Here is a 27,349-nt window from a genome sequence, read left to right as displayed (position 1 = left end):
TCAGCTCATGTGCACGAGACCACATTTGCTTGGATAGCTGAAAAGTTCAACATCCCAGCCATCCATAAGTTGGCTCTAACCATGTAGATATTCTCTTCCAAAAATAAATCTGGTACATTCATCAGGTAGGCCACAATGTTCAGTTGGACGGTTAAAAAAGCCTCGGCCATAAATTTGTTTTGTAAACTATGGCCCAGTTGAAGATTTGACCAATCTGAATCTTGGGTGAGTCCATCTACTATGGCTCTGATGAACGGATTGGATCTAATACCAATGTGCCATCTCTTGTATTAATGAGTTGCCTTGTACAATAGTCACCGACGGTTCAAAAGAGGAAGTATCCGTACAAAAAAACTTCATGGCTTTTCAAGATGTCTGTATCTAGGGCTGTCAACGGGCCGGCCTGGGGTAGTGGCTCAGGGAGGGACATATGAGGTTGATCACTGTCTTACTAAGGGAATAACTACTGCAAATTCAGTGAGTTCCCTGGACTCTTCACCGCACTTTTTCTAATTCAGTAATAATTCCTAATAAATTTAAAATAATTTGATCAATGATAAAAATAAAATAAAATTATAACCTTTTAAATAATGAACTCAAAATTAGAACAAAATTTTAGACTTATACTCCAACTCAAACACTCTAAAAATATGACTTCTATAAATAGTAAACTTACTATTTATATACTACATCTATTCTTACAAGATTTCATGGTTTTCGGCCAAAAATAATAAGTGTCCAATTTAGTCCGGCAATACTATTCTCCTAACTTTAAAAATAGTAAGTGTCCAATTTGGCATAAACACATTATTCTTGTAACATTTCTAAGCTCTTTTTATGTTGGACACTGCTTTTGTAACTCAATGGATCAAAAGTTATACTCTAACTAAAATTTATTATTTATATTAAAAATAAAAATAAAACCGTTGATCTGATGGAATCTTGCAAATCCTGCGTGGGCAACCTTGGTTGGCTTAAGTAAGTTTTCCTACCCCAAAATCATATATAATATGTTGAAAAACTCATCCCGATTTGCAGGATATGATTGATTTAAGGTTCTGACAGTCCGGATCATTTCTGCCTGCCATCGGGCCTTCTCTAGTCCATCTTTTCCATGAAAGTGTCTGCGACCCGCTCTACATCAGGTAGGTCTCAGCTCAGCTTTTGAATTATGACGGGTGAGTTGTTGGGCCAGCTCTATTTAAAATTTTGGTTTTTAAGGCCTAACCCGGCCCCTTGACACCCTTATCTGCATCATAGTCAGTCACTAGTGTAGAGCCATGTAAAAATAAAATATATATATAAAAAAATTAAAAAAAAAACACCTTCTCCGAGCACAAAAAGGCTTGTGCGCGTTTTATCCCCATTATTTCTCTACAGTGTGGCCCACATGTTGCAAAAATATTGATTTTAATAAAAATATTTTAATAATAAAATATAATATAATATAAAAAGTTGTTTTTTGAAAAATACTTTTCTACGGGTTTTTGGAATAGTCCCACATGGAAAAGAGAAGAGAAAAACATGTGGTTTATATGAAGGAAGTGGAGTATTATAATATTTACTTACCTAGTCTGTGGACTATGGAACTTGCGTGTTCCAGTGCGTAGCACTAGAACACCCGCGCGCGCGCTCAGGCTCGGGCACGGGCACGGGCTCGGGCTCGGTCTCGGACTCGGACTCGGTCTCGGTCTCGGTCACGGTCAAGGGCTCGGGCTCGGTGTGAGGGCATGTAAGGCAGTGTGGCTGTAGAGGCGCTAGTGGCGCACTTCACACGTTCGCATCGTGTCGCAGAGGGTCGCTCCTTCACGACCTTGAGCGAACCTGTTCACACCCCAAGTGCAGGGTTGTGATGTAGTAATAAACTCGGTAAGACCGAGGTCGAATCCACAGGGACTGATACCTGTACGTTATCTGAAACCAAGTAGAACTAGAACTAGACTAAGATGTGATCTACACCAAATAGAATTTAAGAAATAATTGTGGAAGAATTATCTAAGACTTTCAGGAATTCTGAGAAAGGGAACTAGGGATTCAGAGGATCCACTTGTAGAGATCAGGGAGATCGTATGCCAGGATCACAAATTATGGAACTTTACTGTACTGCCATTGATATAGGTTTCAAGAGATGAAGAATGGATGAATTAGAATGGATTCCATCACCAAACCATGCCCATGGGACAAGGCAAACAACAGAATTAATCTAATTACCAATCAATCAACATGATTATGAAGGTTAGGAAGGGTACTGTCATCCTACCATGCCCATGGGACAATGATGAACAACAGGGGTTCCTGACTTCATAAACATAAAAAGGAAAGGAATATTCAAAGCCATTGCAAGCCCATTGTAATTTCAGTCACAACATGCCATTAAAAAAACTAAAAATATTCCCATAAAATCAACCCAATACCAAATCCATTCAGTTTAAAATAGAATTAAAGGCATAAAATTCTTCCCATCACGCTACAAGCTTCACCCCTTAGCCCTAGCCAAGGGGTTTAGCCACACATGAATGGGTTAAAATAAACAAATAAACACAAGAAAAGGAAGAAAATCAATAAAAGGAAAAGAAAAAGGAAACCAAAGAATTTCCTGTTTTCTCCTTCAATCATCCAAGCTCGCTCCCAAGATCATGTGCAGCCACCTGCATTCAATCCTCAGTCGTCCCAGCCGTGCCTCTCATGATCCAGCAGCCCTCCACGTCCCTGTCCTGTCCCCGTTTCCAAACTTTTTCCTTTTTTTTTTCTTCTAGCTCTCTCCCAATCTTCCCCTCCTCAGCAGCCGTAGCCCTCCTTCCTTTATATCCTGGTCCGTCCAATACCGAAGACTCCATGCTGAAGTTTAATTTGTTGCGGAGGGGGAGAAGGACGGCCGTTTACGCAGCCGCGTCCGCATGCACAGTGGAATACGCAAAATATCCTGCGTTTGGGTTGTATTTGTGGCGGGATATCAAAGCATCCATCATTTCCGAGATCTTGGCTAGAATATTAGCCTCCCTGTGGACATATTGGACGGTATGGATCCCTCAAATTACTGATGATCGTGGCCCACTATACCCCGCAAATCCCGGCCTCGACCGGATGCGCACGCGGGGCTCGCTGTCGAAGTTGGTGGGGCCCACTTTGATTTTCTTTTGAGAAATCCACTCCGTCCACCGAGTTTTTCGTGAAAAACCGGTAGATCAGAATCGGTTTTGGGTCTGTTTCAGTGTGGCCCACGTTATCCTTCAAGTCACCGTCCGTTTTCTGTTTGGACGATCAAAAACAGTCTCTGATTATATTGTAAAGTTTCTCCACCTAGGCCTGAGTGATAGGGGGCACGTGTATCTTATAAACGGTCCGGATCTGACCGTTGATGCGTGGTGGGGCCCACAAAGATTCGTCCGCACGTCCGTGTGCGGACGCTGGAAGAAGAAATCGCGCTTTGGAAAGAGTCTCGGTCAGAGACGTATTTGAATCTTGCTTTTATGCCGTGCACGGCTAGTGCACCTATGCTGTACATGTGCAATGCACATGTGGGTCCCACGCTGATGTATATGAGAGATCAGCTCCGACCAACCTGTTTGCCACACAATTTAAACGGTTGACACCAAACTTGAAGTATTTCGAGATAGCAGGCGGGCCCCAGATTGATAATTTGTGGGCTGATCCGTCTGTCGAGACATTTCCACAAAGATCCAATGGCTGATTTTTGACGTGTACGGTTAATTTATGGTCCTAAGACCGCATATGAAGCTTCGAGCAGAACGGATGGTGGAAACTCTGTGATCTCACATTCTGAGCCAATTTCGAGCCTCTTTAGTGCGACACATGTGATTTTCTTGAATCTCGGCTGTATAAAATCATCGATCTCGGTCCCCTAGAGTCTGTCCCTTTAGATTAATGATTCCTGAGCGTAAATCCATGGTTTTATCATCCTTTTCCAGTCCAAGCTCATACGTACACTCTGCATCACAAACACGATTTAAACCAGGCCGTTAAACAGTATCATGTTTGTAAATCCAGGTAAAAACTGGGGTCTGATATGCAATATTTGACCCTCAACACAACCCCCAACCAGCATTTTGCTAGTCCCGAGCAAAAGATGCGAAAAGTAAGTTGAGAAATTCAGACCAATTTCTACAAACTCGAGAGATTTATGAAAAACAATTCAGATATTTGAATTCTAAGATTCATGAATGTTGGCAGTGCTTTCTCTTAGAATCAAACTCCCGGTACTTCATAATCAAGCTCAAATATTAATCCATCAATTAGAACGATTCTAGCCATTGAGATCTATGAATGTATAATCTAATCTCGACTTGTCAACATTAAGATTCACCTTGATATCTAAGGATATCATTGGTAACAATTGAGCGAATTCATGTTAACTCTTCTTTGGCTTACACATTATCTTTTTATTCTTTAAATTTTCTTCTTCTTTTTTCTTTTTTTTTTTTTTCGCCAAGAAGAAGGATCAAACCTCACCTATAGGGAGCAAACCTAAGGTAAAGACTGTACACCCAACTTTTTCACATATCATTCATGGGAAATTAAATCTACACCTATAGGGAGCAAACCTAAGGTAAAGATCATTTGCCCAATCCTTTCGATTTCTCAAGTTGGTTCCTTTCATGTTTAGTGATTGCCAAGTTAATCCTTTAATATCGAACTAAAACCTTAATACACAAGCGAGATGTGTCCTGCGCATTCATGACTCAATCAATGTTTACAAATAATGGATTAATACTTCAAACTTAGCTGTGAAATTTAATAGATAACTGAATCCAAGAGTCATGAAGTACCAACATCACATATCTTGAAGTTCTAAGTCCAAGATGGTCGTCAAAATCGCTTCAAATTCATATGAAATTCTAGAAAAATTTAAAAATTTTCACAATTTTTTGTTCAAGACCAAGAAAACACTGATTAGGAAACCTAATCTCCCACCCCCAACCAAAAATCTACATTGTCCTCAATGTAGAAAGAAATAGTCATGCAATGCACATGGGACAAAAAGAGTAAATGAGAAGTAATGGGAAGATAGTACCTGGATGATACATAGAGAGACACTTTTCAAGAGATCACAGCCTGGGCACCAATCAGCACGAGAGAAAAAAATAACACAAAATAAAATCCTACCTATACCACTTTCGTAGGTGCTCTCGATTGCATTTAGCGTATGCAACAAGCCTTTAAACCCCTAGGTTACCCCTAGTGGACGAGTTGTAGTCTCGTGAGGGTTTGCAGTAATGTTACCCACAAACATTGAACTTGCTAGGAAAATGAAATAAGTTGAAAAGCTGGGTTGCCTCCCAGGAGCGCTAAGTTTAACGTCTTCAGCCAGACCAAAGCAACTACCATAATCCTATGAAAGCGATAAACCTACCTATACCTCCATCAGACTAGGAGATCAGTCCTGGTAAACAGGATCAGTCAGAGGCATGGACATGTCCTCTGAATCAAATTTCTCGACAAATGGCTTTAAACGATGTCCATTTACTTTAAATTCCTTGCCATTGTCGGGATCTCTTATCTCAACAGCCCCATGAGGAAAAACAGTAACAACAATGTAAGGGCCGGTCCAACGAGATCGAAGCTTACCCGGGAAGAGATGTAATCGAGAATTATACAAAAGGACCTTCTGACCGGGCGTGAATGATTTTCGCAAAATGTTTTGGTCATGAAATGCTTTCATCTTGTCCTTGTAAATTCTCGAATTATCGTACGCATCATTCCGGATTTCTTCAAGTTCATTCAATTGAAGTTTGCGTACGGTATGCGTTGTCCCGATTGAAATTAAGATTTTTGATCGCCAAGACGCTTTATGTTCCAACTCCACGGCAAGTGACAAGCTTTTCCATAGACAAGTCTAAAGGAGACATTCCAATAGGGGTTTTAAATGCGACGGTATGCCCATAAAGCATCGGTCAATCGGATTGACCAATCCTTACGATCCGGGTTAACCGTTTTCTCCAAAATGTGTTTAATCTCCCTATTAGAAATCTCAGCTTGTCCACTTGTCCGTGGATGGTATGGGGTGCTCACCTTATGAGAGATACCGTATTTCTTCATTAAGCTCTCGAATGGTCTATTACAAAAGTGTGAGCCCCCATCACTAATGATGGCTCGAGGCGTTCCGAATCGAGAAAGGATGTTCTCTTTCAGGAATTTAATGACCGTGTGATGGTCATTCTTTCGACACGGAATCGCTTCAACCCATTTAGTGACATAATCCACGGCGAGCAAAATATACAGATTTCCAAATGATTGGGGAATGGTCCCATGAAATCGATGCCCCAGCAATCAAATGCTTCAATGATAAGGATGGGATTCAAAGGCATCATATTTCGACGGGACAACGCTCCCAATTTCGACAACGCTCACAAGCTTTGCAAAACTCATGAGTGTCCCTAACATAGTGGGCCAAGAAAAGCCACACTGCATAATCTTGGCCGTGGTCTTTTTAGCGAAAAGTGACTACCATGGGCCTGAGAGTGACAAAAGGAGATGACGCGATGCTCATCGTCCGGTACACATCTCCTTAGAATTTGGTCCGGGCAATATTTAAATAAAGTAAGGATCATCCCCGAAAAAGTTGCGCACCTCGGTGAAAAATTTCTTCTTATCTTGCGAGTCCACTGTGTCGGTATAGCACCCGTAGCAAGATAATTAGCAATATCCAACCAAGGTAAATGGGAGACTTCACAATTGTTCATCGGGAACATGTCATTGATATGGGTCGCCTCAAGGGAATCGGAGGTATTAAGGCGAGAAAGGTGATCACCACTACGTTCTCTACTCCCTTTTTATCTTTAATTTCCAAATCAAATTCTTGGAGTAGAAGGATCCATCTTATCAAGCGGGGCTTAGAATCATTCTTAGAAAGAAGATACTTCAATGCCGCATGATCTGTATATATAATGATCTTGGATCCGATCAGTAGGACCTAAATTTGTCCAAGGCGAACACTACGGCTAAGAGTTCCTTTTCCGTAGTCGAGTAGTTCACTTGGGCAGATTTAGAGTCCTACTTGCGTAGTGAATGACGTAGGGCTTCTTATCTTTTCTCCGGCCTAGACCGCCCCAAGAGCATAATCAAGCGTCGCACATAAGTTCAAAAGGAGGATCCAATCGGGTGGTCGCATGATAGGTGCAGTGGTTAACGTGCCTTTAAGCTTGGTGAAAGCTTCCGGGCATTGCTCAGCACTCGTACGAAGCATCCTTTTCAAGAAGATTACATAAAGGGCGAGAGAGAAGACTAAAGTCCTTTATGAATCTCTGTAAAATCCTGCGTGTCCTAAGAAGGATCGCACGTCTCGATGTTCTTGCGTAGAGGTAGGTTAGAGATAAGATCGATTTTTGCCTTATCTACCTCGATTCCTTTGGACGAGATGATATGCCCAAGGACAATTCCCTTCTGAACCATGAAATGGCACTTCTCCCAATTAAGTACCAAGTTCTTTTCTTCACATCTTTTCAGCACACATTTAAGACTTTCCAAGCACTTGCTGAAAGATGGACCATAAACAGAGAAATCGTCCATGAAGACCTCTAAATATTGCCCCACCATATCAGAAAAGATACTACGCATACATCGCTGAAAGGTGGCAGGGGCATTACATAGTCCGAATGGCATCCTTCGATAAGTAAAGGTGCCGTAGGGACATGTAAATGTGGTCTTTTCCTGGTCTTCAGGGGCTATCTCTATCTGGTTGTAGCCCGAATACCCGTCAAGGAAACTGTAATAGGAATGACCAGCTAACCTTTCCAGGATCTGATCAATGAATGGTAAAGGAAAATGGTCTTTCCTCGTGACGAGATTCAACTTCCTGTAGTCAATGCACATTCTCCAACCAGTAGTGACTCTAGTTGGCACGAGTTCATTATTATCATTGGCTACGATGGTGATTCCGGACTTCTTAGGGACCACTTGAGTTGGACTCACCCACGACTATCGATATAGGGTATATAATACCCACGTCCGATAGTTTAAGAACCTCGGTTTTAACCACTTCCTTCATGTTTGGATTTAGTCTACGTTGTGGTTGCCGAGCGGTTTTTGCATTATCCTCAAGATATATGTGGTGAGTACAAATCGAGGGATCGATTCCTTTGAGGTCCGCTATCGTCCATCCCAGGGCTCCTTTATGCTCAATGAGAGTAGATATAAGCATACTCTCCTGTTCTTTCTCCAGTTGGGCAGAGATCACCACCGGGTATGTATCATCTTGACCTAAATAGGCATATTTCAAATCGGAGGGCAAAGGTTTTAGGTCAAGCTTCGGCGGCTTGAGGTTAGACGGTAGAGACACTACATCAGTTTGTGGTAATTCTTCAAATTGTGGCCTCCATCGGTTAACTTCAAGTACCGGTGCGCGTCTCCCTAATCATGTCATCATCAAAATCATGGGAGTGGGCCAGGCACGTCTCTAGATGGTCGGAGGATAAGGTTAGAGGTTTCGTATCTTCCACGAAAGAGTCAATCATGTTAATGTCGTGGAAATCGTCATCATCCTCCAAGTTTCCCGTTATTGAAAAAAATGTTTGACTCCAATGTCAAATTTCCAAAAGACATAGTCATGATACCATTCCTGCAATTGATAATTGCATTTGATGTAGCAAGGAATGGGCGACCAAGAATGACGGGAATTTGAGTGCTCATGTTATTGATGGGTTCGTTGTCCAGGATGATAAAGTCTACGGGGTAGTAAAATCTATCAACTTGGACCAACACATCCTCAATTATCCCTCTTGGTACATGAACAGAGCGATCGACAAGTTGTAGTATGGTTAGGGTGGGTTTTAATTCCCCCAAACCTAACTGTTTGTATACCGAGTAGGGAATCAGATTGACGCTCGCTCCTAAGTCAAGAAGTGCGTGATCAATTCGATGGTTCCCGATTACAAATGATATGGTTGGGCTACCGGATCCTTATATTTTGCACATCTTGCTTAGGATGGCACTCACTTTCTCCGAAGATTTTCTTTTGAATAATTTTTCCCGCTTGGTCGTGCATAAGTCTTTTAGGAATTTGGCATATGAAGGTTCTGTTTAACGACATCAAGGAGGAATGTTGACTTTCACTGTTTCAACACCTCTAGGATATCCCGAGAGTTAGAGAGAGGTTTTGGTGAAACCAACCGTTGGGGAATGGAGCAACTGGCTTCTCTAGAAGTTCCGGTTCCACATTTTGTGGGACATCACTGGATCCATCATTGTTGTCCTCTTTTGGTTCTTGAGGCTTTTCGGGCCTAACCAAGAGTTTTATCAATGATCTTCCCACTCCTAAGAGTGGTGATGGATTTAGCATGCCCATCTGATTTGAAGAGCTGATCATTATTCTCGTAATGCGGTTTAGGATTGGGGAGAGGTTGGCGAAGCATCCCCTTTTCTATAACCGTCATACGAGAATCTATCTTTGGCATAAATAGGTTCCACGCATTGCCCGAGCCTCTTGTATGGGATTTTGAACCGGTTCCTCTTGAGGTTTCACTTGATTTGGATTTTGATTGAAGAAACCCGGAGGAGTCGCCGTTTGTCCATTCCTCCAACTAAAGTTTGGATGATTTTTCCAGCCAGGATTGTATGTGTTGGAAAGGTCTTTGATAATTATTTACGGGATTGGCTTGTTCATTCAACACTCCACGAAAGGCAGGTATTGTAGGACAGTTTTCAGTTGTGTGAATGTTGCAATCACAGATGCCGCAAACAATTTCATTTACCTTATCCTTCTTTCCTTCCATGGCCTCAACTTTCCTTATGAGCGTAGTCACTTTACACTTGAGATCATCCTCTTCTTTCAAGAATATAATCCACCTTTCTCCTTTAATTGAGTTGGCCTAGACGTGGAGTTCGACTTTGGGTAATATTCCAAAGATTGTGAATGTTCAGCCAAACAGACGAGGTAGACCCATACCTCGTCGAAATCTTTAATAATGAACTCTCCATAAAACATTGTCTCGACCATTTGGCGCATGGAAGATGTCAGTCCATCGTAGAAAAAATTTGTAATGCGCCACGTTTCAAATCCGTGTTGTGGGCATGAACTGACTAAATCTTTGAACCTTTCCCAACATTGGAAGAATGTTTCATCTTCCTTTTGGGCAAAGTTCATGATTGCTTTTCTGAGGGTAATCGTTTTATGATGTGAGAAGAATTTTTTTATGAATTCCCTCTGCATGTCGTTCCATGTGCCAATGGATCTAGGACGCAGTGAATGTAACCACGTCTTAGCTTTCTCTTTCAAGGAAAAAGGAAAGAGTTTCAGCCTAATTGTATCCTCAGATACATTAGGAAAACATAATGTAGCTATAATTTCATCGAACTCTTTCAAATGTAAATATGGACTCTCTGATTCACGTCCATGGAAGTTGGGAAGGAGTTGGATAACTCCTTGATGTCCATTTGTCCCGTGTTTTCGGAAAAATCATGCATGAGGCGTACTCACTCCCGCCGGTTGTAAAAAATCTCGTAAAGTACGAGGCGGGGTGCCTGTTGCACCTCATTTTCATCTGGGTATCCTCCACCCCGGGTGGAAGTAGGGAGGTTGGTCTTCCCATAACCTTTAACTCGGGATTTCGAGCTGTCTAATCCGCGATGGATAGTCAACCTCAACCACTCCTCCTTAAAAGAGACGCGAGTGTCGTCACGGGCCCACTTGGGCATGAAACACTCGCAGCCCTCAATTCAAAGCCTAATCCTAAAGAAGGGAAAAAAAAAAAAAATCTAAAACGAAAGAGAGGGAGAATTGGAAAGGAATTACCAAATTGAAGCTCCTAAGTTAAGGACCTGCAAAATAAAACAAAAATAAGTTAGATTCTATAAAGGAGAGAAACGATACTTTAAAAGAAAAATAACAGTAAATTAATTTCTAAAAGAAACTAGGAAAGCCTAAACTAAAAAGTAAATTACTACAAGAAAAATTGAAAAATAGAGAGTAGGGAAGGAGTGTACCAAAATAGAGATTTCTATCTTAAAGGCCTAAAAAAATAGGAAGGTTAGTTTCTAAACAAAAATCCTAAAAATAAATTAAGAAACAGAATTAGATTCAAAAAGTGTTAGAATTAGAAAGTTAATAGAACCAAAATAGAAAGTCAATTTCTAAATAACCTAAATTCTAAAAATAAACTATTTCCTACAGAACAGAGGATACTAGAATTAGAAAGTTTCTAAAATCTAAACCCTAATTTTATAAAAAGAAAAAGTAGAGAATTTAGGAAAGAATTACCAATTTAGAGATTTTATGTCAGGATCCTACAAAACAGGAAACAAGTTAGTTCTAAAAATCAAATAGAAATAAAAATCTAAAACTAAAGTTAATAAAATCCTAATCTTATCCTAATTCTAAAACTAATTAATTTCAGAAAATCGTAACTATCAGTCCCCGGCAACGGCGCCAAAAACTTGTTCACACCCCAAGTGCAGGGTTGTGATGTAGTAATAAACTCGGTAAGACCGAGGTCGAATCCACAGGGACTGATACCTGTACGTTATCTGAAACCAAGTAGAACTAGAACTAGACTAAGATGTGATCTACACCAAATAGAATTTAAGAAATAATTGTGGAAGAATTATCTAAGACTTTAAGGAATTCAGAGAAAGGGAACTAGGGATTCAGAGGATCCACTTGTAGAGATCAGGGAGATCGTATGCCAGGATCACAAATTATGGAACTTTACTGTACTGCCATTGATATAGGTTTCAAGAGATGAAGAATGGATGAATTAGAATGGATTCCATCACCAAACCATGCCCATGGGACAAGGCAAACAACAGAATTAATCTAATTACCAATCAATCAACATGATTATGAAGGTTAGGAAGGGTACTGTCATCCTACCATGCCCATGGGACAATGATGAACAACAGGGGTTCCTGACTTCATAAACATAAAAAGGAAAGGAATATTCAAAGCCATTGCAAGCCCATTGTAATTTCAGTCACAACATGCCATTAAAAAAACTAAAAATATTCCCATAAAATCAACCCAATACCAAATCCATTCAGTTTAAAATAGAATTAAAGGCATAAAATTCTTCCCATCACGCTACAAGCTTCACCCCTTAGCCCTAGCCAAGGGGTTTAGCCACACATGAATGGGTTAAAATAAACAAATAAACACAAGAAAAGGAAGAAAATCAATAAAAGGAAAAGAAAAAGGAAACCAAAGAATTTCCCTGTTTTCTCCTTCAATCATCCAAGCCTGCTCCTGAGATCACGTGCATCCTCTCTTCTACGCACAGCAGCAGCAGAACAAGCCTTGACATGCAGCCCTTTTTTTCCAACCCAAGGTCAGCCGTGCACTCCACGTCCCTGTCCTGTCCCCGTTTCCAAACTTTTTCCTTTTTTTTTTCTTCTAGCTCTCTCCCAATCTTCCCCTCCTCAGCAGCCGTAGCCCTCCTTCCTTTATATCCTGGTCCGTCCAATACCGAAGACTCCATGCTGAAGTTTAATTTGTTGCGGAGGGGGAGAAGGACGGCCGTTTACGCAGCCGCGTCCGCATGCACAGTGGAATACGCAAAATATCCTGCGTTTGGGTTGTATTTGTGGCGGGATATCAAAGCATCCATCATTTCCGAGATCTTGGCTAGAATATTAGCCTCCCTGTGGACATATTGGACGGTATGGATCCCTCAAATTACTGATGATCGTGGCCCACTATACCTCGCAAATCCCGGCCTCGACCGGACGCGGAAACAGGGCCCGCGCACGCGGGGCTCGCTGTCGAAGTTGGTGGGGCCCACTTTGATTTTCTTTTGAGAAATCCACTCCGTCCACCGAGTTTTTCGTGAAAAACCGGTAGATCAGAATCGGTTTTGGGTCTCTGTTTGGACGATCAAAAACAGTCTCTGATTATATTGTAAAGTTTCTCCACCTAGGCCTGAGTGATAGGGGGCACGTGTATCTTATAAACGGTCCGGATCTGACCGTTGATGCGTGGTGGGGCCCACAAAGATTCGTCCGCACGTCCGTGTGCGGACGCTGGAAGAAGAAATCGCGCTTTGGAAAGAGTCTCGGTCAGAGACGTATTTGAATCTTGCTTTTATGCCGTGCACGGCTAGTGCACCTATGCTGTACATGTGCAATGCACATGTGGGTCCCACGCTGATGTATATGAGAGATCAGCTCCGACCAACCTGTTTGCCACACAATTTAAACGGTTGACACCAAACTTGAAGTATTTCGAGATAGCAGGCGGGCCCCAGATTGATAATTTGTGGGCTGATCCGTCTGTCGAGACATTTCCACAAAGATCCAATGGCTGATTTTTGACGTGTACGGTTAATTTATGGTCCTAAGACCGCATATGAAGCTTCGAGCAGAACGGATGGTGGAAACTCTGTGATCTCACATTCTGAGCCAATTTCGAGCCTCTTTAGTGCGACACATGTGATTTTCTTGAATCTCGGCTGTATAAAATCATCGATCTCGGTCCCCTAGAGTCTGTCCCTTTAGATTAATGATTCCTGAGCGTAAATCCATGGTTTTATCATCCTTTTCCAGTCTCGTAAGTACACTGCATCACAAACACGATTTAAACCGGCCAAAAAGATTCATGTTTGTAAATCCAGTAAAAAAGGGTCCGATATGCAAATTTGACCCTAAACCGGAGCGAGCGTGGCGAGTGCGGGCTAACTATTGGGTAGTTAGTAGAGACTAAAGGATCGAGAGAGAAATCTCTCAATATAAATAGAGGGATATATAAAAAAATAAACAGATTGGATTTAAGTTCTAGCCGGCCCAATAACATGGCTAGCCCAAACTAGAAAATGGCTAGTTGTCTCACAAAAAAAATCAAACAACTTGATGGTCCATGCACAAAATAAAAAAATGGCCATAAACGGCTAGTTTTCCAAAAAATGACTTAATGGAATTTAAGTCTCGACCATCCCTAGCCACCATAGGCCATAAAAGGAGGACCTGGATGGGTTTCCAATCCATCTCAACTCACTCCAACAAACCCATACACAGCCAGCCCCTCTCCACTCAAATATTCTAGTATTTTCCAAGAAACATAGCAAGGCTTAAACCTTAGCTTGAAGACCAACCGGTGTGGTTTAGAACGGTTCAACTGAACCGAGATTTGAACTGACCAGTGCAGAAGTTTTCTCTTCTTTCTTATTCTTTTGGGATTTTTCCTTTATATTGTAATACGAAAGCGTGTAATTGAGTTCCATTTGTTGTGACTTCGTGTTTGATGAACGCAAACCCACTCCTTAGAAGCTATTTGCCTATAACCTACTAGCATACTCAATTCACTTGAGTAGGGGCAAATAACGCTTTAAGGACAACGTTTCAGACGTGCTTCAGCCTGTCCTGATTTCTGATTAATTTTGCACTTTTCGGTTTCCATATTATACAGAAGTACATTAATCTGTATAATTTCCAACAATCTTAAAGCGTTATTTATTGATGGAAGTCGACAATGTTTCATTCATCAAGTTGATGAATCAGGACTTGATACGTCTTGATCGGTTCGATGGAACCAATTTTACAAGATGGCAAGACAAACTGAAATTTCTCCTGACGGCGCGAAGATCTATTACATATTAGATCCAAATTTGCAAGCACTACCTGAAGCATCTGACAACGACACACCTGAACAAGTAGCTTCCCGCATCAAAAGAGTCGAAGACGAACTCTTGTGTCGAGGACACATTCTGAACGCTCTCTCCGACCGCCTGTACGATCTGTACCAACAGACATCATCAGCAAAGGAGATCTGGGCCGCTTTGGAATTCAAATATAAGGCTGAAGAAGAAGGCACCAACAAGTTTCTCATCGCTAGGTATTTTGACTTTAGCATGGTAGATAATAAACTGCTGCTGCCCCAAATCCAAGAATTGCAGCTAATAGTAAACAAAATCAAAGCGATAAAAATCGATCTTCCTGAATCATTCCAAGTCGGGGCTATAATCGCTAAATTGCCACCGATGTGGAAAGACTATAAAAAGAAGTTGCTGCATAAAACCGAGGACTATACACTGGAACAAATCCAGAAACACCTCAGGATTGAGGAAGAATCTCGTAACCGCGATAGAAAAAATGATAACAGGAATACCTCGTCCAAGGTACATGCTGTAGAAAACACTAATAACAAACATCCCGAGAAGGACGATTCCCTGAAACTTAATAAAGAGAAATTCAAGAAGAACACCCAAAAGAAGAACGGAAAGTTCAAGGGCCCATGCCATGTCTGTGGAAAAACCGGGCACTATGCTCGAGTATGCCGCTATCGCAAATCTAAAAAAGAGGCAAGTGTAGTAGAAGAAGGCGATATTGTGGCTATGATCATTGAGGTGAATACCATCCAAGGCAAAGTTCCAGATTGGTGGTATGATACTGTCACTACTGTACATGTGTGCTACGACAAATTAGCCTTCAAAACCTATGAGGAATTGACCGATAGACAAGAAGTCCAAATGGGTAATGAAGTCCGATCGAAGGTCGTCGGCAAAGGAACTGTCGAATTGATATTCACCTCTGGAAAGAAAGTGATTCTAACTAATGTACTGCACGTCCCAGACATGAGGCGAAACTTAGTTTCTGGGGATCTTCTAGGAAAACCAGGCATACGGGTGGTGTATGAGTCAGGTAAACTGATTCTGTCCAAAAATGAAAATTTTGTCGAAAAGGGATATGCTTGTGGAATGGTTAAGTTTGAATGAAAGTAGCAATTCTGCGTATATGGTTGAATTCGTTGGATGGTGGCATGATAGACTAGCCCAAATAAGGTTTATGGCTAAGAATGGTTTAATCTCATACACAGATAATGAAACCGAAAAATGTGAAGTGTGCACAAGATCCAAAATGACAAAGAAACCTTTTCCAAGTGTTGAAAGATCGTCTCTAATATTGGATCTTGTGCACAGTGACATCTGTGAATTAAACGACATTCATACTCGTGGAGGTAAACGGTACTTCATAACTTTTATAGATGATTGCTCTAGGTATGTGTATGTGTACCTATTAAAAAGTAAAGATGAAGCATTAAACATGTTTAAAATATATAAAGCAGAAGTGGAGAATCAACTGAATAAGAAAATAAAAATTCTCCGTAGTGATAGAGGAGGAAAATACTTCTCCAATGAATTTGATAACTTCTGTGAAGAACATGGACTGATACATCAATGTATAACACCATATACACCTCAACAAAATGGAATAGCTGAAAGAAAGAATAGAACATTAGTAGAAATGGTCAACTCAATGCTGATAAGAGCAAAGTTGCCACTAAGTCTATGGGGAGAGGTACTGCTTGCAGCATGCCATATAATAAGCAGAATTTCGTCTAAAAAATATAAAATATCTCTATATGAAACATGGAGAGGTAGAAAACCTAACATAGGATATCTAAAAGTATGGGGGTGTCTTGCATATTGCAGAACCCCTGATCCAAAAAGAACTAACTTAGGACCAAGAGCTATTAAGTGCGCCTTCGTAGGGTATGCACAAAATAGTAAAGCTTATAGACTTCTAGACATAGAGTCTAATACAATAATAGAATCAAGAGATGTTGAGTTCTTTGAGAACTCACTATCCTTGGAGTCAAAGGATAATGAAATCCAAACTCTTAATAGAGAACCAGATAGCACAGCTCCACAGATAGTGGAAGCTCCTATTGAGCTTCGTAGGAGTCAAAGAACAAGAATAGAGAAAAGTCTTGGAGATGACTATATAGACTCACAACGTGTCATTTTTCATCTTGTAGAAGGAGATAGAGAAAATGTTATAAGAAAAATACCTATAGTAATGACTATAGAAGATGATCCTAAAACATATAAAGAGGCCATATCCTCTAGAGACTCAGCTTTCTGGAAAGAAGGTATAAATGATGAAATGGAATCCATACTATCAAATCAAACATGGGAATTAGTTAACTTACCTCCAGGTTCTAGACCCATAGGTTGTAAATGGGTATTTAGAAAGAAATATCACACAGATGGAACTATCCAAACCTTTAAAGCTCGACTAGTAGTTAAGGATTTTAGACAAAAAGAAGGGATAGATTACTTTGACACCTACTCTCCTGTAGTTAGGATAACATCCATTAGGATATTATTTGCGCTAGCCTCAATACATCATCTTCACATCCACCAAATGGATGTAAAGACTGCATTCCTGTATGGTGACCTCAACGAGGAGGTATACATTGAACAAACTGAAGGATTCGTTCTACCAGGAAATGAAAATAAAGTATGTAGATTAGTCAAATCATTGTATGGATTAAAACAAGCACCAAAACAGTGGCATGAGAAGTTTGATTCCAAAATAATTTCTCATGGTTTCATGCATAATATAGCTGACAAATGCATATATTCTAAAGTAGATGGTAGTTACATCGTTATTATTTTTCTGTATGTTGATGACATGTTAATAATAAGTAATAAAATGGAAGTTGTAACTGAAACAAAAAGATTTCTATCTTCCGTATTTAAAATGAAGGATCTTGGACAAGTTGATACCATTCTTGGTATCAAAGTTAAAAAACATTGTGGGGGTTATGCTTTGTGTCAATCTCATTATATTGAGAAGATACTAAACAAGTTTAACCATCTAAATATAAAAGAAGGAAAGACCCCATTTGATCCAAGTATCAAGCTAAAAGAAAATACTGGAAGAATAGTTGCACAATTAGAATATGCGAATGCTATAGGGAGTCTTATGTATGCTATGCAATGCACTAGACCTGATATCGCATATGCTGTAAGTAAACTTAGTAGGTTTACTAGTAACCCCAGTACTGAACACTGGAATGCAATAAGTAGAGTCATTGGCTACTTAAAAGCAACCAAAGACTTAGGACTATTCTATTCAGAGTTTCCTGCTGTATTGAAAGGATATACCGATGCGAGCTGGATATCGAGTGCAGGGGACAACAAGTCTACTACAGGGTGAGTATTCAACCTAGGAGGTGCAGCTGTATCTTGGAGATCCAAGAAACAGACTTGCATAACACATTCGACTATGGAGTCTGAATTTATATCCCTAGCTGTAACAGGCAAAGAGGCTGAGTGGCTAAGGGATCTTCTATTAGAAATTTCTTTCTGTGTAAAGCCTATATCGGCTGTATCACTACATTGTGATAGTGAAGCCACATTAGCTAGAGTCTATAGCGGGACTTATAATGGTAAGTCTAGACATATTAGTCTTCGACATGATTATGTTAGACAATTGATTCGAGATGGAATCATTGCTATTTCTTATGTGAAATCAAGCAATAACCTGGTAGATCCTTTCACTAAACCTCTACCGAGAGAGGTAGTAAAGGTTACATCTAGAGGTATGGGGTTGAAACTCTTCAACCAAAGTTCCACCAGTGATGGTAACCCAACCTAAAGTCAGAAAATCTCTGATTTTAAGTTTAATGGGTAAGAACAAGTCATTGATATGTGGAAAGTTTTTCAGCATTAAAATTATAGAACCTCATCCATAATAGATAAGTGCTGAGCATTACGATAGAGGGTTGAGTCTTAGAATTCTTAATGAAATTCAGTCTATAAGGACAAGAATCTTATAGTAACGGATATACTGGAAGGATTTCACCTATATGAACGTAGAGATGGTGCCGTATCTCATGAGAGTTAGGAGTTTTTCTCTCGGAATCGTTCATGAATTAAGATAAGCACATTGCCATTAATTGTGCTGAGCAAGATTGTGGGAACTCTAACAAACACATAGCGAATATGTGTGTGGTATTTTCAATTCTGTTATCTAGGAATAACTGGTTCAAAGCTGTGGCTACCAGTCATTTCGACAGAGTTTTGAAATACTTATACTAAGGAAAGATTAAAATCGAAAGATATCTTTCTTTATGCATATAAGCAAATTATTCTGGCAGTATTGTTTAACCGAGAAAATATTTTAATAAAAAATCAAGTGGGGGATTGTTGCAAAAATATTGATTTTAATAAAAATATTTTAATAATAAAATATAATATAATATAAAAAGTTGTTTTTTGAAAAATACTTTTCTACGGGTTTTTGGAAGAGTCCCACATAGATAAGAGAAAAGAAAAACCTATGGTTTATATGAAGGAAGTGGAGTATTATAATATTTACTTACCTAGTCCGTGGACTATGGACCTTACGTGTTCCAGTGCGTAACACTGGAACACCCGGGCGCGCGCTCGGGCTCGGGCTCGAGCTCGGGCACGGGCACGGGCTCGGGCTCGGTCTCGGTCTCGGTCACGGGCACGGGCTCGGGCTCGGGCTCGGGCTCGGTGCGAGGGCGTGGGCATGTGAGGCAGTGTGGTTGTAGAGGCGCTAGTGGCGCACTTTGCACTTCGCACATCCGCATTGTGTCGCAGAGGGTCGCTCCTTCGCGACCTTGAGCGAACCGGAGCGAGACGTGTGCGAGTCGCGATGCGACTAAGTGGTAAGGGCGGGTAGCTGGTTAGTAGAGAGACTAAAGGACTGAGAGAGAAATCTCTCAGTATAAATAGAGGGTAAAAGAGTCATTGCTGGTAAGGTGAGCCATTAGTGCGGGTCCAAAGTGCGCATGGCTAGCCCACTAAAGGCTATTGTTTCTCCAAAACGATCAACATGCGGAACTTGATGGTCCATGCCTGATCAAAAAGGTCATAAAGCGGTTAGTTTTCCAACTAGAAATGGCTTAATGGAATTTAAGTCTCGGACCATTAGCCACCATATCCTATAAAAGGAGGACCTGGATGGGTTTCCAATCCATCTCAACTCACTCCAGCAAACCCATACGAACTGAGACAGCCAGCCCCTCTCTACTCAAATATTCTAGTGTTTTTCAACAACATAGCAAGGCTTAAACCTTAGCTTGAAGAACAGACCAGCGGTGTGGTCTTGAAGATTTGAACTAACCAGTGCAGAAGTTTTTCTCTTCTTTCTTATTCTTTTGGAATTTTTCCTTTATATTGTAATACTGCCAGAAGCGTGTAATTGAGTTCCATTTGGTGGGCCTTCGTGTTTGCTGAACGCAGACCCACACCAGGCTCGTCGTATCCTAGAAGCTATTTGCCTGTAACCTACCAGCATACTCAATTCACTTGAGTAGGGGCAAATAACGCTTTAAGGACAGCGTTTCAGACGTGCTTCAGCCTGTCCTGATTTCTGATTAATTTTATACTTTTCGGTTTCCATATTATACAGAAGTACATTAATCTGTATAATTTCTAACACCACATGAGTATTCAATCTATCTAACTTTTTAGTTAACATCTTAACATGATTATCTGGTGTAACATCCTGGATTTTCATTGTTTTGGATTTCCAAAAATCCTTAAATTTTTTTTTAACGTAATTAACTTATATTATTACTTACTGACCATTGGCACTAAATGATAGTTTATACATGGGTGGAACTAGTAAAGAACCGCACAAGTTCGATTAATCAACCGTGGGAAGCTAACGAATCTGCCCGATCACATGAACATCAACTTTAGCCCCATGATTTACTCATATAGGACCCAAATCTAACCAACCCATGACCTAATCGAAGCTGAGTTAGATAAGGCCCGGATCTTAACTAATAGACCAAATCAACCCCATTACTCTTTTAGCCTAAAACCGATAGTTTAGAGTAATCATGACCAAATCTCCACTTTCAGTAGTTATAAATAGTCCACACTATAAACATAGCTAATTCAAACCATAATCATTGCCCAAGAGAAATCTCATTACCAAATTCATTCCAGAAATGTCCTGATTTTTCGAACAAGCTCTATACCGTTCGTTGGTGGGCCACTAGTTCCAAAACTATAGAATAATGTCCGTCTTATTGGGCTTGGCATCCATCACGGGAGTTGGATCTGGGTACTGTCCAGAACCGCTCAACTTGAGCCAAAGGATAAGTGCATGAGAAGTGCTGAAACTTAAGTGAATTTGGTCGTTCACTCTTATGCAAAGTTGTGAATTTCGGACCATCGGTTTACGACCAAACTTCACACGTGGAGTAAGGATATTTTCCTGCTCATATTCGTATAGCTGCGGCCCCGATCGACCATCGGTGACCGTTGAATAGACTTATAATCATATCTGTCAATCGGTGTATCTAAATGGCGGGCCGAATATGTTCATACGTAGATCATCATTAGGGCTAACTATTTTACGGTGTATATCAATATGTACACCCCGTAGTAGGCCCTAAAGGTTAGAAAGACCCTCCCATAGGGCTAGTATAGTAAAAATCCAACCATTGAGGTCATTTACACCAAATCTGACATTATAAAAAGGCTTCTTTTGGACACCCCTCTCCCCATACGAATTTGCCCTAGAGAAAGGAAAGAGAAGAGAGAAAAGGGAGAAAGAAGAAAGGAAGAAGGGAGGAAAGGAGAGAAAGTGGGTCATAGTTGAAGGTGGGGCCCAAGAGAAGTCGATCCTTGCAAATCTTTCTTTCTTCCTCATGAGATCCCACACCCACCACTCTAAATTCGAATTCTAACCGATTGGAGAGGTAAACACCCATCTTCTTGAGATCCTTTGTGTTAAGCTAGATGTTGCATGTAATCCTAATATGCAAAGTTCCTTTGACTCAGGATCTCTATGAATCCATCGTAAGTTTAGCAACCCTAGATCGTTTCCTAGGGCTATCAATGATTCATAGGTGTGGACTATTGTTCTTAGGTGATCTAGCACCAATTTTAATATGAATCTAATGATTTTACTTGTTGGGTGATGTATTTGGAAAATCTAGGAAAACCTAGACAAGCCATTACACTTTAGATCCTCCCCCAAATCAATATGAAATGATGATGGAAAGTTTGATGTTTCTTAACATGATTGGGTATAAAATTGATGATTGCTTGTATAATTCTTACTCAATTCTTGTATGATGATTCCCCAAACATGTTTGATGTATTAACCCTTATGTATATTTTTGTATTAGGAAATATATGAAATGCTTGGTTTCCTCACTAACCCACACATCACATATGCAACTTCATTTCACAAAATGTTAACATTTGCGCCGTAGAAAAATCTGAATTTTATGTTGGAAAATATGAATGCATGATATTGCGTATGTTAGTTGATAACCCTGATTGTTGAAGTGTTATGGATTACCATCAAAACCCTTGGGTTGGTCAGGAATCTGAGGAGAGAGACGATGGTCCCGTTGGTAGGACTAAACTAAGGCTAAACTCGTGAATTTGGGTGGGTGCATATGGGCGACAGTATTTAGACTACATGGGTCGCTTGTACCCGATGTCGTCTGTCACGTACTCGCCTGAACTCATGCGATCTAGTCTACTTACTGACCAACCATGTTTGTTAATCATGTCTGCTCACGCCTGAATGGAACTTGGGACACCATTCGCCCATTGAAGCCCATTGATAACCGTTGGAAACTGATCCACTGTCTTGAGAGCCGGGCATGGTGGAATGGGACATTGTGTTCAAGTTGTCGGCCTACGCTGGGGTGATGAGCTTCCCCGTAGTGACCGCAAGCGATCCCTTTCCCAATACTCCCCATGTGCTTGAAATCGGGGATGGGGAATCCGATGGGATCAAGGATCGCGGGGTCTTGGCCTCATGCATTGAGGGGCCTTGACCTCGCAACTAGTTAAGGGCATTGATATCGGGGGGTGTACCAGATTCCTTAATCTGCTGGATGAATAAAATTAACTAAATACTAGGTTAACATTATTCATGCATTGCATTAGGTAGGATTTGGCGACTCGGTGGTTGAAGTCGCAATGGGGGAGTGCTGGTTATGTGTGATCGTTAGACGGAGTCGCTCGAAGGAGTGTTGTGGCGAGGTCATGCATCATATCATTTATTATGCATATGCATTAACAAGATTAGTCAAGGATTTATGGATGTTTGTCTTTCATTAAATTCATAAGATAATTGACGCCTGATGTAACTTAAGATTAATAACACCTACTGAGTTGATTACTCACTCACACTCTGGGATGATGTTTTAAAACACCAACCAGACTCTTCCGTGGTTGTAAGTGACGTAGAGTACGAGGAGCCTGACGACGCGAGTCTTGATGAGGAGGATGAGTTGTCCTACTTCCAGCTGATGGGCGGTTCTCCATCGGCCTAGTAGACTGAGCTTGGATCGTTGGGTGTTGGAGTCAGCTCACCATTCTTTTGGACACATTTTGTGATTTTGTTAGGCAACGCCTTGGGCGACCCATTTACATTATTTTGGACTTGTAAACATTTAGCCTCTTTCATTTCAGTAGACTAGTTGTGGTTGTGCTTCATGTTTCCAGTAATTCCATACTGCGCATTTAAACCTGATTAAACGCAAATAAATAAAAATCAGTTATAAGTGATACCCGGGAACTTGGGAGTCGAGTGTACACACGACCTCCAATTTTCAGGGCGTTACATTTGGCAAGATTGATGGACGTATTAGATGTCACATCAGCCCCATGGAGCTTTGGTAGAGTTGTACACGAACTGAGTTAGCTCGGCTAACTCGCTTGACTCGACTCAAAAAAGCTCGGATCGACTCGGTTTGAAACTGATTTTGAGCCAAGTCGAGCTGAATTTTGTAGCTCGAATAAATTTAGAGCCGACTTCAAGCTCAAATCGACTCGGATCGAACCTCAGAATTGAACTCGGATTGAACCAGTTCGGTGACTCGATTATTTTGATATTTTTGTTGCTCACCAAGTGTTTGATAAAATGACTCAACGAAGTGTTATTTTGGGTGCATACATTCTTCGTAGGATTGGTATGTATATGAAACAAATCACTACCAAAAAAAGAAACATTACATGGTTAAATTACCGTTGTATCTTGATTTTGATGCTACTTACTAAGTGTTTGATGAAATACCTGTAAATTGCTATTGATATTTTGCATACTGTGAGAAATTGCAGTTGCACTCCATGTGTTTGAGAAAACGCTGCAAAGGCTCGAACTGGCCCGAGCTACTGATCAAATCGAGCCGAGCTAGCCAGACAAGCTCGAAGACCAAGCTGAGCCGAGTTCGAGCTGGGGTTAGCTAGTGGCCGGGCACATCTCGACTCATGTACCGCTCTAAGCTTTGGGTTACGATGAATCCTAATAAATTCACTCCAGCTTCATAAAAGGATACCACCTTGGATTTTTGCACTTAAATGTGAACCATTAAATTAAAAAACACAACCCACGTTGTTTTTGACATTCCACATTCAATGAGCAGCTTCACCCATAATTTTTTGATGCCAACAACACACAACCACCTATAAAAGATCTGAAGTAAAAAAATTAAATAATATTAATATTAATAAATTAAAAGCCAAATCAAATAATAATATAAAAGATAAGAAGTACAAAGATTTTTATACTTGGCAATATATATATATATAAAACTTTTTCCTTCACTAAAAACAAAAAAAATCAAATTATAAGACTTATCTCTTACTCCAACTATATAAGAAATTTCTCACTAAGAAAAATCTTACAAAAAAAATACATCTTCGTTACTTACGATTCCTCTTAAATAAACTACAAGAGAAACCACGAGCTTAGAAAAACTAAAATTCACCCCCACACACATACGAAAAAGAGGGAGAGAGCCATAGAAAGAGAGCGAGCTCTTCTTCCCTTAGGTCCTTTGGGCTGGGCTTGGGTTCAATCTGGTCCTGAATTTTAAATAAAATGGCCCTAGCGTGTAGGGCTCAGCCCCTTGGCAGCCCTACTCTTTCTCCCATATTTCATATGGGACAGGAAACCTATCCCACACGCATGATCAATGTCCAGACATTGATCATCCGTGTGACATTGGTTTTCTTGGTCCAACCAACATCCCCAAAATCAAATGCTGGTGATTTTCATGATGGGGCTTACTGTTTGGATGGCATGGATGTGGCTACACAAGACCAAAAGATGGGCGAAATCGGATTGTGTACTGAGTTACTCAGTGCGCTCTTATCGTACTGAGTAAACTCTGTTGGGCCCACCATGAATGTATGTGGTTAATCCACGCTGTCCATCCGTTTTTCCAGCTCATTTAAGGGGTTTAGACCAAAATTGAAGCACGTGAAAAGCTCAAATGGACCATACCACAGGAAACAGTGGGAATAATGATTTCCACCGTTGAAACCTTTCCAGGTCCCACAGTGATGTTTATTTGTCATCCAACCTGTTAATAAGATCAAAAAAACATGGATGAAGGGAACACAAAAATATAAGCTTGATCCAAAACTTTAGTGACCCTCAAGAAATTTTCACAGTAAACGTTCAATTCACATTGTTTCCCGTGGTGTGTTCCAGTTGAGCTTTGGATATGATTTATTTTTGGGCTCAATCCCTGAAATTATTTTTTAAAATGGATGGAAGGAGTGGATAAAATATATAAATCACGGTGGACCCCACAGAGTTTACTGCGTACATACTTACTCACCACGCAATCCACTTCCAAGATGGGCTGCACCCCAAGTTAGCATAGAGACAGCTATACGTGTGATCAGGTCGCTAACGGTTAGGATTCATTTGAATGTACCTTTTGGCATTTGATGGGAAATTCTATATGCGATTTATGTTTGTTGAAAACAGAAATGATCACATGGAGTGACGAAATGAGTAATATTTATTAAAACAAAAGGAAAACTACAACTGTAGCATGGGGGCGAGCATGGAGTGACGAAGTTACTTGCTTCAAGCAAACAGGGTTGTGCTGGCATTGAGACAGGGGTGTCAAGGGTCGGAGCCGGATTCGATTCAAGGTGGAGTATGATGGAGGCTGCCGCATGTGTTGGGTTGATAACGACAACGGGTGGTGCGGGGTGGATCAAACACTCCAGATTAGGAACTCAGATGCCATGTTAGACTACATTGTGGAAAATGAATCTTGTATTATTTCTCTGATAACAATTGAATATATAGAGGAGATAGGAGATATATAAGAGATTTAGAGAGATCCTCGCATACACTCATTTAAACAAAACCCGATCTACTCTATTATAAGTTTGTATTTTGAGACCTGTTTAGGAGCGTGGATTGAACCTTCTGGATTTGAAATCCTCCTATTATGTTTGGCATCTACGATTGGGAATCAACTTTAATCCAAAAGTAGCTATGCATGATATATTTACATGGGTTTGAATTTAATTACTAAATCAACTTTAATATCTGTAATTAGAGAATGTTTGTAATGTTTGAGACAATGGTTGTGATAAGCCCGCTAAAATATATACTTTGCCCAAAATTAATGAAATTCCTAGTTTTAGGTTGGCCACAAGCACAAGATCATGTTTGAGTGACTAAGCAACGATTTTTAACCATTGATTTAAATGGACAATGTTTGGAAGGCGCTGATCATCATATTAAAGTAATTATATGCAATTGATAATGTAGTTGTTTTGGGATATCATTAGTGGGCCATGTGCCCAATAATTTAATAGTCCAGTGACACACATATTACATATGCAACTCTTGAAAGGATTTTAGATGTAATCCGAGCTTTCACGGTGGATTTCAAACCCCTCTTTGAGGGGATTTCAAACCCCGGTTACTTTATGGTGCCAAACAACTAAAATCCCGTCAAAACTTTGTACAGTGAAATTCATTATGGATGGAGGAGATAGCCCAAAAATGACTATAAGATTGGACTATTTTAAACCCTTGATGATTTTTAGCCCTTTTACTAACTAAGCTAGTCTTCACCTGTCCCAAACCAATAGGGCTAGGGCCACGGCCTTTGTAGCCCCATTAGGGCCAAGGCTTAGGAGACTAGAGCTAGGCCAAGGGTAACCTTGGACAGTCTCTACCATGCCACATAGCCACACCTATTAAGCCTAGCCATGATGGGCCAAAGATTAGGCCTTTAAACTAGGCACAGGGCTAGCCATTAGCTTGAACTCTGGGCCTATGTACCTGCCAAGCTCATATGATAAATGGCCCAACTTAGCCTATTGGTCTAATCAATCCTCAAGTAAATTGCCATCATACAAAAGGAATATACGGTTTAAAAGTTATTAGTAAGTATAGTTCGTATTTTGTATAAATGTATAAGTTAAACACACTTTTAGATTTGAGATCATGTTTTTACAATAAAAATCAATTTTATAATAGAATTGATTGTTGATGGAGGACATTTCTCAAGAAAATTTTTAAATTTGGTCTATTTTTAAACCTTTAATCATTCATTCTTTTCCTTATTAGGGCTGGTCCTGTAGGGACAGGGTGCCTCGTTAGCCCCATTAAGGCAATCAGGACTAGGGCTAGGCTTTGGCTAACCCTTGCTCTGCCCATTGCCACCCTACTTATATAATTATTCTCTCTCTCAACGTGCCACCCATATCATAGATTACATGCCATCGTGCATGCATGTGGCCCTCCACAATCACATCAAATCACAATAAATCTAAATTGCAAAGCTATACCTACCAAACACACCTTATAAAAGATAGAGAGAGAGAGAGAGAGAGAGAGAGAGAGAGAGAGAGAG

The 27,349-nt window shown here is 40.5% G+C and overlaps 1 non-coding gene across 1 annotated transcript; it reads left to right on the top strand.

The window, feature by feature from the left end:
• Positions 1–10,010: 10,010 nt before the first annotated feature.
• Positions 10,011–10,117, top strand: LOC131232190 (small nucleolar RNA R71). Its single transcript, XR_009164807.1, has one exon. It is a non-coding gene; the product is annotated as a small nucleolar RNA R71 (small nucleolar RNA).
• Positions 10,118–27,349: the final 17,232 nt, after the last annotated feature.

The sequence above is a fragment of the Magnolia sinica genome, chromosome 17 (assembly GCF_029962835.1).
Source record: "Magnolia sinica isolate HGM2019 chromosome 17, MsV1, whole genome shotgun sequence".
In the NCBI taxonomy this organism is placed as follows: Eukaryota; Viridiplantae; Streptophyta; class Magnoliopsida; order Magnoliales; family Magnoliaceae; genus Magnolia; species Magnolia sinica.
Note: the sequence above shows the minus strand (reverse complement) of the source record. Positions and strands in the feature narration are given on the sequence as shown.